Below are 16373 nucleotides of genomic sequence, written 5' to 3' on the forward strand. Positions count from 1 at the left end.
TCTTCTTGCAAAGCAGAGAGGAAAAAAAATCTGAGCGATCTCAAACATTGCAAAATGGACCATTAATATCCGTCGCATAAAAAATGGAAATAAATTCCAACGGTGTATTGAATCGTGAGGGATAAGAAGCATAAGCACGTATAAATGCGTGAAAGGAAACCGTCTTTCTTTCTTTCTTAGCTTCTTCTTTGGTCTTTTCATCTTTCGCGGCTTCGAATTTCCCGGTTTCACATGTATTTCGGTCGTGGAAATTGCGGGGTTCTCTTGCGTTTCACCCGAAAGCGAATCTATATTCACGGCAAATTGCCACTTGGCTCTGGGTCTTGAAATATTCACAGAACTATGCATGGAATATTCGTAAACACATATTTTATTTCGAAAATAGAAAGCATACATTTATTAGTGACAAAACATTGACCAGACAATAGACTTATAGTTTTACGTCTTTATTTTCTCTGATGAACGATTATTACAACAGATTTATGTCTACAATTCAGTATTTAGTGTACACTTTTATTTATTTTGATAGCATTTTCATTGATTAATATTGAATATTTTGTATAGAATATGTTTGCAATAATTATGATTAATTTGGTCAATGTAAGTACAGTTAATAGCCAATATCCCCGACTATTCGAAACCGTACTAATCGAGGATTAATTGTAAACTACACTAAAAGATACTTGAATATATAAACGAGCATTTATATATAGAAAAAAATGTATATAAATTCAGTTTAATACAAGATTTTTTTGATTTTGAAAATTTCTATATTTTTTGTATCATAACTTTATGATTTTTCTTTCTTTTCATGGTTCAATTAATTAGACCAAATTTATAATGATTATATAAAAAAAATATTTTGTAAAATAAGTTTACAATAATTATGGATATTTTGATCAATATACATTTTTCAAAGTAAGTACACCAATATCTCACATTGTGCGGGTAATCAGAGACTGTTTGAAGAAACCGGACTAATCGAGGACTTTGTAAACTGCACTAAAAGATACTTGACTATAGAAACGAGCATTTATTTATTTAAAAAAATGTATATAAATCCATTTTTATACAAGAATGTTTTGATTTAGAAAATTTCTATATTTTTTGTATTTATGCAATAAATATTACTTTACTATTAAAATATATACAGGGTGTCCCAAAACACTATTTAATGAGTCATAACTATATGATTTTTCTTTCTTTTCATGGTTCAATTAATTATTAATAACGAGTAGACCAAGATTAACAAATTTATAATGATTATATAAAAAAAAATATGTTGTAAAATAAGTTTACAATAATTATGGATATTTTGATCAATATACATTTTTCAATGTAAGTACACCAATAACTCACATTGTGCGGGTAATCAGAGACTGTTTGAAGAAACCGGACTAATCGAGGACTTTGTAAACTGCACTAAAAGATACTTGACTATAGAAACGAGCATTTATTTATTTAAAAAAATGTATATAAATCCATTTTTATACAAGAATTTTTTGATTTAGAAAATTTCTATATTTTTTGTATTTATGCAATAAATATTACTTTACTATTAAAATATATACAGGGTGTCCCAAAACACTATTTAATGAGTCATAACTTTATGTTGTTTCTTTCATTTCATGGTACAATTAATTGTTAATAATGAGTAGACCAAGATTAACAAATTTACAATGATTATATAAAAAAAATATTTTGTAAAATAAGTTTACAATAATTATGGATATTTTGATCAATATACATTTTTCAATGTAAGTACACCAATAACTCACATTGTGCTTGACTATGTAAAAGACAAAAAAAAACGATCATTTATGGATAAGAAATGTGTACGAAGCCGCACTATGCGAGGTATTGCTGTTTATAAAATTCAGTATAAAATTTCTAATTTTTCGACACAAATTGACAAAATTATAACAATTTTTCATAACACACTAAACTTGAATTACATAAACTTATCAACGATCACATTATTATGATTATATAAATAAAATCAAGTTTTCTAATATCGATTGATAATAAATAGTCTAGCAATTCCATCGACAATTTGGCGCGTTTCCAAATCACGTAATTCTCTTGCAAATATTATTTAATACCTTCTACTTATTCACATTTTTTTTGTTGTTGTCGCTTTTGACAATGCTTGTGACGAACATTCGTTCATAATCAAACTAAATTTTACGCAAATGCACAACGTCTCAATCCACACACGAAACGTTGTCAGAAATCGTTAGAGCGAATTATGCACGGCGTTTAGCGCTATTACTGTAGTATTTACCGAACGCCTCTTCGCATGTGTAATTGAGAAAACATGTTTTCCGTGTAAATATTTCCACACAGTGATGCATCCAAGCAGAAGAAAAGAAAAACAAGTATACAAGAAAGCGTAGACAGTGGATTGATTTGTGTGTGGTTTAACCGATTGTATTAAATCCTATGTAAATTATTACATTGTTTTTTATTGAAAAAGAAACTGAATTTATTTTCAAAACTTTTCAATAACAAAGTCTCAATTTATCACAAGAACATCAAGTATTTAATTGCATTAAGTACAAGTTTTGGAATTCTGTAATGATTCATTTATTATTGTAAATAAGTCTGAATTTATTTATAAAATTTCAATAACAAATTCGCAAATTTATATTCGAAATCTCAATAAGAAAGTTTTAACTTATTTTCATAATCTCAAGAAAATCAAGTATGGGTGAATTTTGTAATTATTAATATGTTATTGCAAAAATGTTAATTAGTTGTAATTTTTTGTATTATTTTCAAAATCTTCATAACAAAATTTCAAAATCTCAATAATCATCAAGTATTTAAATGCACGAGCTTTCGATTTATTTCATGATTAATTTGTTATTGTAAATTGAAGAAATTTATTAGTTTTGAATAAAAAAACATTTACATTTCCATTGTTTTTATTGAAATAAACTTAATATATTTTTGATGAATTCATAGAATATGAATGAATTGTATTTTTTTTTAATATTAAGTAATTTTGATTATAAATTAAAGAAAAACATCAGTTTTCTATTACAAATAATATCATGCAAATTGGGATTATTGAAAGAATCATAATATTTTATGTTGGAAAGAAATTAATGAAAATTTAGATGATTTAGGGCAAAAAAATATGCTTATTAAACTTAAATTTGTTAGTATAAAGATTTTAATTACAAATATTATTATTTTAAATTATCACTTGAAATTTCATGAATTTGCTGTTACTATTCATTAAATTTTGATGTTTTTGAGTAAATTAATAGAATATTGAGGTAAATTATGAAAAATAGTGTAAAACTGAATAATGATTAGTAATTATGTTATTACATATTTGCTATTATACAAATATTAATTAAATATCTGTTCTATTTTAAATTATTGGAATATTTACTGTAAATCAAAGGAAAATATTAGTATTTAATATAAATATTAACGGTTTCATTGAAAAATACAAAAAGACAAATTGAGTGAATTTTATTTTGGAAAATGAATATTAATACATTAAAATAAATATGTTTGTTGAATTTGTGTAAATTAATAGAAATAATGAACTCAAAGAGAAGAATATTGAAGTAAATGAGAACAAAGATTGAAAAATTGAAAAACACGTTTGTTGAAATTGTATTTTGATTCACAATTCAGTATTTCTGAAGTAAATGAGAGTAAAGATTAAAATAAAATGAAAATAATTACAAATTTTTGTTGAATTTGGACAAATCAATAAAATTACTGAGGTAATTAAGAACAAACAATAATAAATTTAAATAAATACGTCAGTTATGAAAAAAAAGTTCATTTTCAACTAATAAAAAAAAAATTGAAATTGGGATTTTGTATAAATAAATTCAATTAATTCCTCGAACATCGTTGATTACATTAGGCAACGCACCGGAAAATATATGAAAACATCAACAACAAAAAAAACTTTACAAACCTGAAGCATAAATATTATCCTTCATTTATTTATTTTTTAATTAAAATGTGTCATTTGTAAGCATATAACATTTCTGTCCATTTACTTTTTTTTTCTTCGTATGTTCATTTGTTTTTTTTTTCGTATGTTCATGACCATCCCTTTTACGTCAATTTTAATTAAAAAAACAAGCACCGAGAGACACAGAGAACACGAATTATATTCACATCCATTTCATTCTATACCATTTTTTTGTATGTGCTTTAACCTTGTGTAAATTCTAATAATATATGCATTTAACAATGAGGAAATTTCATTAGAATTGCATAATTAATATTTATACAGTTCCTAATTCGTTTTTGTAGTTCGTACTGAACTTAATTGTCGTCACTCTCGAGGTCACAAGGTCCTTATCTATCGAACACTATTTATAAACGACGAACAGTAATGACATTGTAAATACAATCGGTTACGCCGCAATCGAATGTCGAACTTAATGGGTCAATTCTATGTTGTTGATATGCTATGCTTTTCGATTAATAATTAATAACTTATAGTTTCGTGTTTCATTGATTTACCGGGAAATTTAAGATTTATTTACAGAAACTAGAGAGTCTAACCGGAACCGACAACCGTAAACCGAAATTAACCGGAACGAAAAATTGCTTAATTGAAAAACCGAAACCGTAACGAAATTTTAATGTGAAACTTGTATAAACAATGTATAAGAAACATCAATGAAGTCTCTTTGAATACTCCGAATTCTTTTTTCAAATAAACAAAATCATCAAGTCCGAATTCCAAGGGAAGGCTTTATCATCAATATAAATAAAGCTTCACCAATCAACCAAAAACTAAAAAGAGAAAATTTGAAGAAGAAAGGGCAAGTACAACTAACATTAGAACAAACTCAAATTAAAGTGACTAAAAAAGGATATTACTGTAAACATGACTGAAGAAACATGTGCATGTGTTGAACTAGTGACTAACTAATTTTTATTTCTTTTGTATTTGCAATTTTATAATTGAAAACAATAGTAAGAATGGAATTTGGTAAATAAAATTAAATCAAAATTTGATATTGGACTCGATTTTAAATTTAACTAAACAATTTAAATTGCTTCTTTTCGATTTTAATTTCAACCGGACAAACCGAAACCGAATGTGGAACGATAAACATTTACTTGAAATGTAACCGTAAACCGGACCGAAATTAATTTCGGTTAAAGTCTCTGACAGAAACTCTGAATATTATTATTGAAATGTGTAAATGTTTTAAGTAGACTTATTTTTCGTAACTAATAACAACATTATTAATAAATGTTATAAATTTGCATTATTTAATTGTTAAGAATAAAGATTTGTAAGACTTTTATTACAAGTAATAATTGTAGTTCAACTAATGTAATTTTACAATTTCAAAAAAAGATTTATATAAATACAAGTGAAAATAAAACTTATACTTATTTAATTTTTGTAACAAATAACAAAATTATCGAAAGAATTAATTAATTAATTAATTGTTAAGTATTTTATTGAGATTAATAAATTTAAAATAAAAAAATTATCAAATTCGATCAAAATTATGTAAAATCATGTTTTGTGTTTCATTGATTTCCTGGAAATTTAAGATTTATTCAGAAAAATTATGAAATGTATAAATATTTAGGAAGAGGTTTTAGTGCGGTAAGAATCCCACAGTACCATGACTCGACCGGTGATCCCTATGTAAAATTTCCTCTCCTGTACAAAAACGGCTTATTTTTCGTAAATAATGACAATATTTTCAAATTGTTTCTTTTTTTTGAAAGAATTTATATAAATGTGTAAAAAATACAAATAAAATTATATTTGTTTAGTAAATAAACACAAAATTATCTATTTCTATAAACGTTATAACTTTGCATTACATAATAGTTTAAACTAAAGATTTGTAAGACTTTTATTGTAAGTGATACAAAAAAAATATCAATCAATTAATGTAATTTTACGAGTGAAAAATAAACTTTAGAACTTCTTATATTTTTTTTGTAAGAAATAACAAAATTATGAAAAAACATAATTAATTAGTTAATTGTTTGGTATTTTGTTGATATTAAGATCAAAAATTATCAAATTCAATGAAATAATTTTGTAAAACTTGTGTAAAAGTCATATTTCCATCTTGTTTTTTTTTGTAGTAAATAAATAAGGCGAAATTGAATTTGCTCTAGTTTTGTTTTCAGTGACTAATTGATTGCTGGATTTAGGAAGACAAATTTGTGGATGGTAAATCCATGCTCCGGCGGATGCAAATCCGTACACTAATTAATAGCGGATGAAATGTTGGTTAAACTAAGTTCTGCGTTTCCATCGTGCTGTAACGATATATTATGCATCTCCTTCGTTATGTTTTAATAGTACCGAAATTCAATTTGCCTTGAGGACTTGAGTGGGTATAAGAGGAAGTTGCGTTAATCCTAACCGACTTTCTGATGAAAAATAAACACGGAAATGAGATTTCTCATTTTTTTCTTTTTCTTTTAGGAAAATATATAATGTTAAGATTATGAAAATCGTTCTGTAATGCAAACAAGTAAACTCATTTTTTTGTAAACCGCAATCACGTTTTATTTATTTTCATGATAAATTTACAAATTAAAGACATAAAATGTTTCATAAAAACATGGGTATTTATTGACGGTAATAAAAATTTAAATATTTTATGCAATTTCTGTTCCAAATTTTGAAATTAACATAACTTTATAAAACATAAAAATATCTTTGATGTATTTTTTAATATGTGTTATTAACTAGTTAAAATTTATAACAAATTAATTAAATTTTTTGATATTTTTTTATAATTTACAAAAAAAAAAATATATTTATATTGTGGATTTTTTTTTTTAAATTTATAAATATTAAGGTCTTTTGCTAATTTTATGTTTTTTTTTTTTTAATTTTATGGTGATGGTAATAAATATTACTATGTTGTGACAGTTATATTTAGATATACGTTGCATTCCCCAACTATTTAACTATCATATGAATTTTTGGATCCATTCTATTAATTATAGTTTCTGAAAAAATCACTAAAATGTGAAGACACTGCTTTTTCGAGTGCTCATTTTCCGTATTTTCATTTTTGAACACGAATTACAGGTTAGGTAAAACTAGGTTAGCTTCGGATAGGCTTCGATAGGTTCGGATAGGTTAGATTAGCTTCGGATACTATTCGATAGGTTAGGATAGTTGAGGTTATCTTGGGATAGAATTTGATAGGTTAGGATAGCTTCAGATAGGATTTGATAGGTTCGATTAGATTTGCTCTGGATAGTATTCGATAGGTTAGATTAGCTTTGGATAGTATTCGATAGGTTCGGATAGGTTAGGTTATCTTCGGATAGGATTAGATAGGTTACGTTAGGTTATCTTCGGATAGGATTAGATAGGTTCGGATAGGTTAGGTTAGCTTTGTATAGGATTCGATAAGTTCGGATAGGTTAGATAAGCTTCGGATAGGATCCGATAGGTTCGGATACGTTAGGTTATCTTCGGATAGGATTAGATAGGTTCGGATACGTTAGGTTAGCTTCGAATAAGATTCGATAGATTCGTATAGGTTATTTTAACTTCAGATAGGATCCAATAGGTAGGCTCGAATTGGTTAGATTGGGTTTACACTCTACTTGACAAATAAGTAAATTTTTAATCTTAAGATAGTCGATACAAAATAAGAAATAATTGTATTTTGTTTTAATTTAAGAAAATAATAAATACATCAGATATACGAGTTATAAACAGACTTAATGTATTTTCTTTGTAATCATCAAAGGTCTAATTGCGCAATTCCATAAATAAAATTATTTCAAATGTAGACCATTAACCCACTAGCCCATAAAAAGATGAATATAAAGTCAAAATTTGCGCCCCTAATATAAGCGCGCCCGTGTCACGCGCCTCTCTGACCACGCCTTAGTTACGGTGCTGCTCAAAAGTACGTTATATTAAATTACTTCTAATAATTATTTAAAATATAGACCACTAACTAAGGTAAGTATGGAAAGTTATGAACTTGCGCCCTTCTAAACCAAAAAAATATATGAATATAAAGTCAAATTTTGCGCCCATAATATAAGCGCGCCCGTGTCACGCGCCTCTCTGACCACGCCTTAGTTACGATGCTGCTCAAAAGTACATTATATTAAATTACTTCTAATAATTATTTCAAATGTAGACCACTAACTAAAGTAAGTATGGAATGTTATTAACTTGCGCCCTTCTAGCCCAAAAAAAAGGTGAATATAAAGTCAAATTTTGCGCCCCTAATAGAAGTGCGCCCGTGTCACGCGCCTCTCTGACAACGCCTTAGTTACGATGCCGCTCAAAAGTACGTTATAATAAATTACTTCTAGTAATTGCATCAGCATGAGTTTAATTAATAATAGTACTTATTAATTAGTACTTACATATTAAAAATTAGCAACATTGTTTCAAATCCGAACTTCGAACGCCATCTTTCTCGAACTTCCAATACCTGAAATTAAAACAAATGATTAGTGATCATGAACAAATTATTAATTAATAATTAAAATAATGAAAAAAAATGTAAACTCTAAATGCAAATCCCTGAATTGTATGTATTTCCTCCTTAATTCAACAATACCTTACATAATCCGGCTTCGATTAGTACGGATTAATTATAGTATTTTTTTTAAAACAAATTAAGTTTTAATTCAGAAAAATACAAAAATAGTACTTTTTTTTTATAGAAAAACAATCGTATTTTCTTTCCTATTAAAGTCCTCGATTAGTCCTGCTTCAAACAGTACGATATATTGGTAAAATCAATCATTTCTATGTGTTAATGTATTTTTTATGTCGATATTGCAATAAAAAAATACTATTAATATTGCATAATATTGTTTATAAATCTATATATTCAATTATGAAATAAAGTATCTGAATTGAAAGATGTAACGTCTTTAAATCAATAAATCTTTCTGCTCGCTTCTGCGAACATTGATATAAAACAACTCAATATCTCTAAAGAATCTGATTTATTTGCTAAGAGGTGAGTAAAAAAAAAACAGAATGCAGCACGAAAGGTACGGTTACTGCGAGCGAGAAGTATGCAATAAATTACATTTTCCAATTAATTTTCGATTTAATAATGGCGATATTAATTGAATGCGTAGAATTCCTTATGAAACGACGCTGCACATACACACACACGTTCCAAGCACGTGAGAGTTAAAAGCAGATTTTATTTGAAATTTCAATTTATGTTAACCGAATAAATAAACTCATTATTATTGGAAAGAGTTTGAAAAACGAGAGACGATGATGATGATGATCATTCAACTGCAGTTCAGATCGATTTATCACCGTTTTCTCTCCAATGAATGCATCATTAATTTATTCATTGGACCACCACCGTCTGTGAGTGAAAGAGAATGACTGAAAGAGGAAAGATTCAAAGGGAAATACAGAAATAGAGAGATGCGTATTTATTTTATTGCCTATTAAATTAAAGTCCGCTTAATTGGATTTACATCCGTAGCTTAGAAATTCATTCAGCACGAAGTCTCTTATTGAATTTGCAAACTACCTGAGTCCTAGGTAGGTTAGGTTAGAGCTGTTCCAGGAAATTGTATAGGTAGTAGCATCGATGCTCAAAGGCATCCGTATAATAACTTCTGGTAATTGCATCAGCATCTCACAGATGGAACTGCTTTCTTTTTGTGCAAATGTATATTGATTCATTTACACTTCGCTGCATTTTCTTCATTGCATTATTTAAGCGGGCTGGAAAATGTCGCGGCAAATATGAAATTCAATGCGGCATGTTTTAAAGATTAACTTCATTACGGAATCATGTAGGTCGATAACCAATTATTGGATCGATGAAGACATTTAATATTTATATTATTCCTCTATTTATCATTTATGCATCACACCAATAACACAACATTTATATGACTCAAGGTTAAGAATTTTTTTTTTCTTTAAAGGCTTTAAAATCTGTATTGAAAGTTTTTGTATTAAGTTTTTTTTCAACTTTTTATATATTTAACACATGCACATATTTTGTCTTAATACAGTTAAAACTACTAAACCTTAACATATTATTAATTAAATAAAATATGTGACGTATTAATTGTCATTGTTAATAAACAAAACGTCCATGATATGACAGATTATGAATAAATAATTAAAAATCACCTGATCTTGTTATCGTTTTAACTTCAATTATTATTGCTGTTTTATTCAAATATAATCACTATAATTTTAATATAGTCTAATGTATCAGTAATTTTTATAAATATTTGTAACACATGAATATATTTTTCATTAATACAATTAAAACCACAACTTAATTAACGTTAATTAAAGAAATATTTTATATAACTTTGACATATAAATATTCGATATGTCAAATATAAAGAAATGTCAGATTGTAATTTGTTAATTGAAAATTTGTCCATGATATGAGAGATTTTGAATAAACAATTTGAAATGATTTTGTTTTTATTTTAACATCTATTAAATAATTTCATGAAATCTTGGCATTTTTAGTTATTTTTAATATAATTCGGTGTATCTGTAACGCCTTCAACACATGTAAATGTTGTTCAAAAATACAATTAAAACCACAACCTTTGAACTTTCACATATAAATATTCGGTGTGTCAAATATGAATAAATATCAGATTGTAATTTGTTAATAGAAAATTTGTCCATGATATGACAGATTTTGAATAAACAATCGAAATTCACATGATTTTGTATTTGTTTTAACATCTATTAAATAATTTCATGACATTTTCATTTATTTTTAATATAAATCGATGTATCTGTAATGCCTTCATTTTATTTATATCTTCAGCGCATGCAAATGTTGTTCAATAATACAATTAAAACTACAAACTTTGACATATAAATATTCAATGTGTCAAATATGAATAAATATCAGATTGTAATTTGTTAATAGAAAATTCGTTCATGAGATGACAGATTTTGAATAAACAATTGAAATTCACATGATTTTGTATTTGTTTTAATATCTATTAAATAATTTCATGAAAACTTGACATTTTTATTTATTTTTAATTTAATTTGGTGTATCTGTAATGCCTTCATTTTATTTTTAACACATCAACACATGCAAATGTTATTCAATAATACAATTAAAACCACAACCTTTGACATATACATACTGGATGTGTCAAATATTAATAAATGTCAGATTGTAATTTGTTAATAGAAAATTCGTTCAGGAGATGGTATATTGTAAATAAACAATTGAAATTCACATAATTTTGTTTTTATTTTAACATCTATTATATAATTTCATGAAAACTTGACATTTTTATTTATTTTTACTATAATTTTGTGTATTTGTAATGCCTTCATTTTATTTGTATCTTCAACACATGCACATGTTGTTCAATAATACAATTAAAACCACAACCTTTGAACTTTGACATATAAATATTCCATGTGTCAAATATGAATAAATATCAGATTGTAATTTGTTAATAGAAAATTCGTTCATGATATGACAGATTTTGAATAAACAATTGAAATTCACATGATTTTGTATTTGTTTAAATATCAATTAAATAATTTCATGCAACCTTGATATTTTCATTTATTTTTAATATAATTTTGTGTATCTGTAATGCCTTCATTTTATTTATATCTTCAACACATGCAAATGTTGTTTAATAATACAATTAAAACTACAACCTTTGAACTTTAACATATAAATATTCTATGTGTCAAATATTAATAAATGTCAGATTGTAATTTGTTAATAGAAAATTCGTTCATGAGACGTAATACATTTAAATTCACATGATTTTGTTTTTTTGATATCTATTACATAATTTTATGAAATCTTAACATTTTTATTTAATTTTCATATATTTGGTACATCAGTTTTTTTTTGGAAATATTGTTTAATAATACAATTAAAACCACAACCTTTGAACTTTGACATATAAATATTCGATGTGTCAAATATTAATAAATGTCAAATTGTAATTTGTTAATAGAAAATTCGTTCATGAGACGTAATACATTTATTTTAACATGAAATCTTAACATTTTTATTTAATTTTCATATAATTTGGTGCATGAGTTTATTTTTTTTGCAAATATTGTTCAATAATGCAATTAAAACCACAACCTTTGAACTTTGCCATATAATCATTCCATGTGTCAAATATTAATGAATGTCAGATTGTAATTTTGTCCGTGAGATGGCAGATGGTGTCCGGTGTCAAAGACCCGCTCTTTATTAGCTATGATCTCAGCAGCATTCTTGCAAATTCCACAACTCTTGACTTTATTATAATATATGAGTCGAGGAAAAGCGATAAAAACGACGACTTGGCGATGTAGGAAAATAATAAATTTCAATAAATTCTCTAGAAAACTATAAGGAAAAAGACAAAATCGATGATTCTACCACTTACATAATTTAATACAATTACAGAATATATTTGCATTGAAGATAAAATAAGATAATTACAATTATTTTCAATGTTTTTTTGTTATACAACAAATTTATTATTATTGATAATTCTTACATTAGATAATATTATGAATATTTAAAATAAACTTATCATTTCTATAGAAAATTTATAACGCTAAAACTATTCAGGATGAAAATAAATATTGCACTTTGCACTAAGTTAAGTATAAAAAAACTACGTTTTCCTTACACAATAAGCTTCGATTAATCTTATTCTCATGATTTCATTACGAAACTGTTTATATAACGCAATTCACTAACATTGATTGATTCAATATTTATACTTTTGATTACAAAACTTAAAGGAAATCCAAGTTTTCTCTAAATATAGATTGTTGTAATAGTTATGTGAGTGTGGACATGCACAGTGTGTCTCAATGAAGCAATATATTTTTGTAATATGTATAACGCCCACCAATATTTATAGAATTTTTGTTACGAAGGACGAGGCGGACCATTAATTGCTCGAGAACAACTTGGTAAATAAATTAATGCACATGTTTTCCTTCTTTGCCATCATTACTCTTTTACGTTTATAAATATTGAGTTAAGTTAGCAACTGTTGACGGTCAATCATTTAATAATCTGAATACACGCACTTATATTTATATACATACATAAATTTGTATTTATACGTGTTTTGAAAATATTTTTAACCTTGTTATTATTATATAAATATTTTTCTCTCTCGACCGCGGCGACACTTCATTAAAAATCGTGAAAATTATTTATTCCTGTCTCCAATCCAATGCCAATTTTTTTTTATTTATACCTGGAATATCTTATTTTTTATCATGTTTTAGTTATTTTTTTTTGCATAATTTATAATTTTATACACTTAACATAGTGCAAAGTGCAATATTTATTTTCATCCTGAACATTTTTAAAGTATTAAAAAATTCCTTAAGCGTTAACAATAAATTTGTAATGAAATATTCAAAAATATATTTATAAATTTTCTAGAGAAATGATGATTAATAAGAATTTTATCGAAAGTTTTTAAAGCAGAAAATAATGTAAAAATAAATTTTTCAACAGAAAAATTATGATTAATAATTTTAAATAAGTTTATTTTAAATATTTACAATATTTAATCTTTTAAGCTTTAAATATTTTATATAATTTGTCTTTTTTTTTGATTTATTCATTCACAATCTGCCAGAATTATGACAATGAGTTGTACAGTTTTTTGACATAGACAAAAGAAGAAAATAAATAGGCATGTAGCGGATCGATTTCTCATCGGAAATCTTCCTATAAACAAGTATAAATTTAACTAAAAGAATAATTCAATGACAATAACAACCCAACTAAAAATTGATTTTGACGACACTATGAAAATTGAATAAAAATATTCACTCTAATGGACAATAAAACGAACTTTTAGATAATTTAATATTTTCCTACTGGCGATGTAGTCATTTTTATCGCTCTTCCTCGACTCATGTATTATAATATAGTCAAGAGTTGTGGAATTTGCAAGAATGCTGCTGAGATCATAGCTAATAAAGAGCGGTTCTTTGACACCGGACACCATCTGCCATCTCACGGACAAAATTACAATCTGATATTCATTAATATTTGACACATGGAATAATTATATGTCAAAGTTCAAAGATTGTGGTTTTAATTGTATTATTGAACAACATTTGCATGTGTTGAAGATACAAATAAAATGAAGGCGTTTCAGATACACTGAATTATATTAAAAATAAATAAAAATGTCAAAGATTTCATGAAATTAATTAATAGATGTTAAAACAAATACAAAATCATGTGAATTTCAATTGTTTATTCACAATCTGACATTTCATGGCCGATTTGAATTCCATTCAAACCCCTGTTCTCGAACAACAAAATTTGTATGCAATTATTAATCAAAATCTTCCAAGTATCAAAATATATCAATTGTATCTATATCAATAAACAATTACCAATTAAAACTAAATAATCATAGAGAAGCAGATTTCTATACGTATGTTGAATCTCAAGAAATAAGCAGATTTTCAGTGTTGGGATTTTAACACTGTCGCATTTTTTATTCAAACCAGTTTTGCCACACGTACGTAGTAAATAAACTCAACATAATCATTTATTTTTATATTATTTACAAAAATGAAAGAAATATTTGTAATTAATAAAAACATTATTTATTTTTATTGATTTATTAGTAATAATTAAGTATTTGATTTAAAGTATAAAGGCATCAAATAAATCGAAATAACGTAAGTTAATTGAATACATGTGTGTGTGTATAAATTTTCAATTAAGTGAATTGTTTGTATCATTTTGTATCAGATGTTTAGTTGTGGACCGCAATTGAAATTGCGTTTAAACGATACGCGTTTAAATTGAAATTTCGACAATTTTGCGGCGATTACATCAATACAATTACGTGCGGGTTTCATACCAAAAGCGAATGCATTATTATTATTTTCACCATAATCAAATACGAATCTCACATCAATTTCCACTGTATGCTACATGTAATTGTGTTTTTTTTGTGTTGCTGTTATATCCACACATCAACACTTAAATTAAATAATTAACAATAATTACTGTGAATGTATTGTACTTTTTTATATAACAAAAAGTAATTTTCTTAATGATTAACAAGGAAATTAACTTTACTGATCTTTTTCAAACATTTAATTAACTGTTATTTGCATATTCAAGTTTTTTATGCTTTATCGAGGGCAACTAATAGCTGAATGGCAATTACTTAGGCCCATCATAACTTATGCGGCACCCGTCTGGTGCACAAAAATAGCGCTGAATCGCGAAAGAGACACTAGAATCACCGACCTAGTGCTAGAAGCTGGAATAGTCCCCATCGATCAGTACATCATTGAAGCCTCCGAAAAGTTTTACAGTTCGCAATTAAATAATAATAGACTGTGTTCAGAAATCACAAATGTGAGAGCTCACAATACTCCCCTACACCTAAAACATAAACTCCCATACCAAAACCTCTCTCTCTTCCACATGTAAATACTCTCCACACCCTCTCCCATCCAACACCATCACTCCTACATAAACAATTGATAAGGCCCTAGAGGTCTAATATATTTTTAATGCATTTTAGAAAAATAAAGGGTTTTCCCACCAAATTTCTTCTAATATAGAAATAGTTGTATATATGTACTAACAACCATATTTAAAATAAAGGGGTTTTCCCACGCAAATTTTCCCTCTAATATAGAAATATTTGTATATATGTACTAACAACCATAGTTTAAAATTTTTTAATCTTAAGTATCCTAAACACTCCAAATGTAAATAATTGCTTCGGCAATTATCTCCATAATATTGTTAAAAGTGTAAGAAATATAAACCGATGCAAACCCAAAACAACTATGTTGAAAGATTTGTAATAAGATAAATGCTTGTACCCTTGCAAATTTGTAAAAGGGTCAATAATTATGTTTGTAAATAAAGTTATTTTTGAATTGAATTTTGAATTGCCCTACCCACGATTTTGTGGGCGCCGGTTCGAATCCTGGTCAAGCCAGGTCCTTTGTGAGCCATCTTGGTGCTTGCAACAATAGGGCCGTCATTTATCACAGATGGACAGTCAAATGAGCCAAGTCGATGGACAATGACAGTGAACATTGAGTAAATTTAAGATCGCGGTTGACATTATGTAGGTAATCTTTCCCGGTGGATAGTTACCATTTTGATACCATTAATAATTACTTAAATCTATATACTAAATCTACTGGTTTGCAACGCTTCAGCCTGTTTGTGGTTTCACTGTTGTCGAGTAGGCCAATAGCCAGAACATTAGTATGTGATTCCAGTCTATCTTGGTATCTACTACTAAATGTTGTTATTGTATCCTCGACCATAGCTATATGAAGATCTTCGTGTATTTGTTTATTCCTGACGAAACATGAAGCACTAATAATATTTCTTTAGCATTTTGAT

At 26.8% G+C, this 16373-nt stretch overlaps 1 protein-coding gene across 1 annotated transcript in view; it reads right to left on the minus strand.

Annotated features, from left to right (window-relative positions):
• The window catches only part of LOC108564907 (Ca(2+)/calmodulin-responsive adenylate cyclase-like), a gene marked incomplete at its 3' end in the record, with an annotated part of 105877 nt that overhangs the window by 27158 nt on the left and 62346 nt on the right, over positions 1–16373 (minus strand). The window contains exon 4 of the mRNA XM_017924105.1: positions 8374–8441. The remainder of the gene's footprint in view (positions 1–8373; positions 8442–16373) is intronic.

The sequence above is a fragment of the Nicrophorus vespilloides genome, unplaced genomic scaffold (assembly GCF_001412225.1).
Source record: "Nicrophorus vespilloides isolate i.1.1-1 unplaced genomic scaffold, Nicve_v1.0, whole genome shotgun sequence".
NCBI classification, from domain to species: domain Eukaryota; kingdom Metazoa; phylum Arthropoda; class Insecta; order Coleoptera; family Silphidae; genus Nicrophorus; species Nicrophorus vespilloides.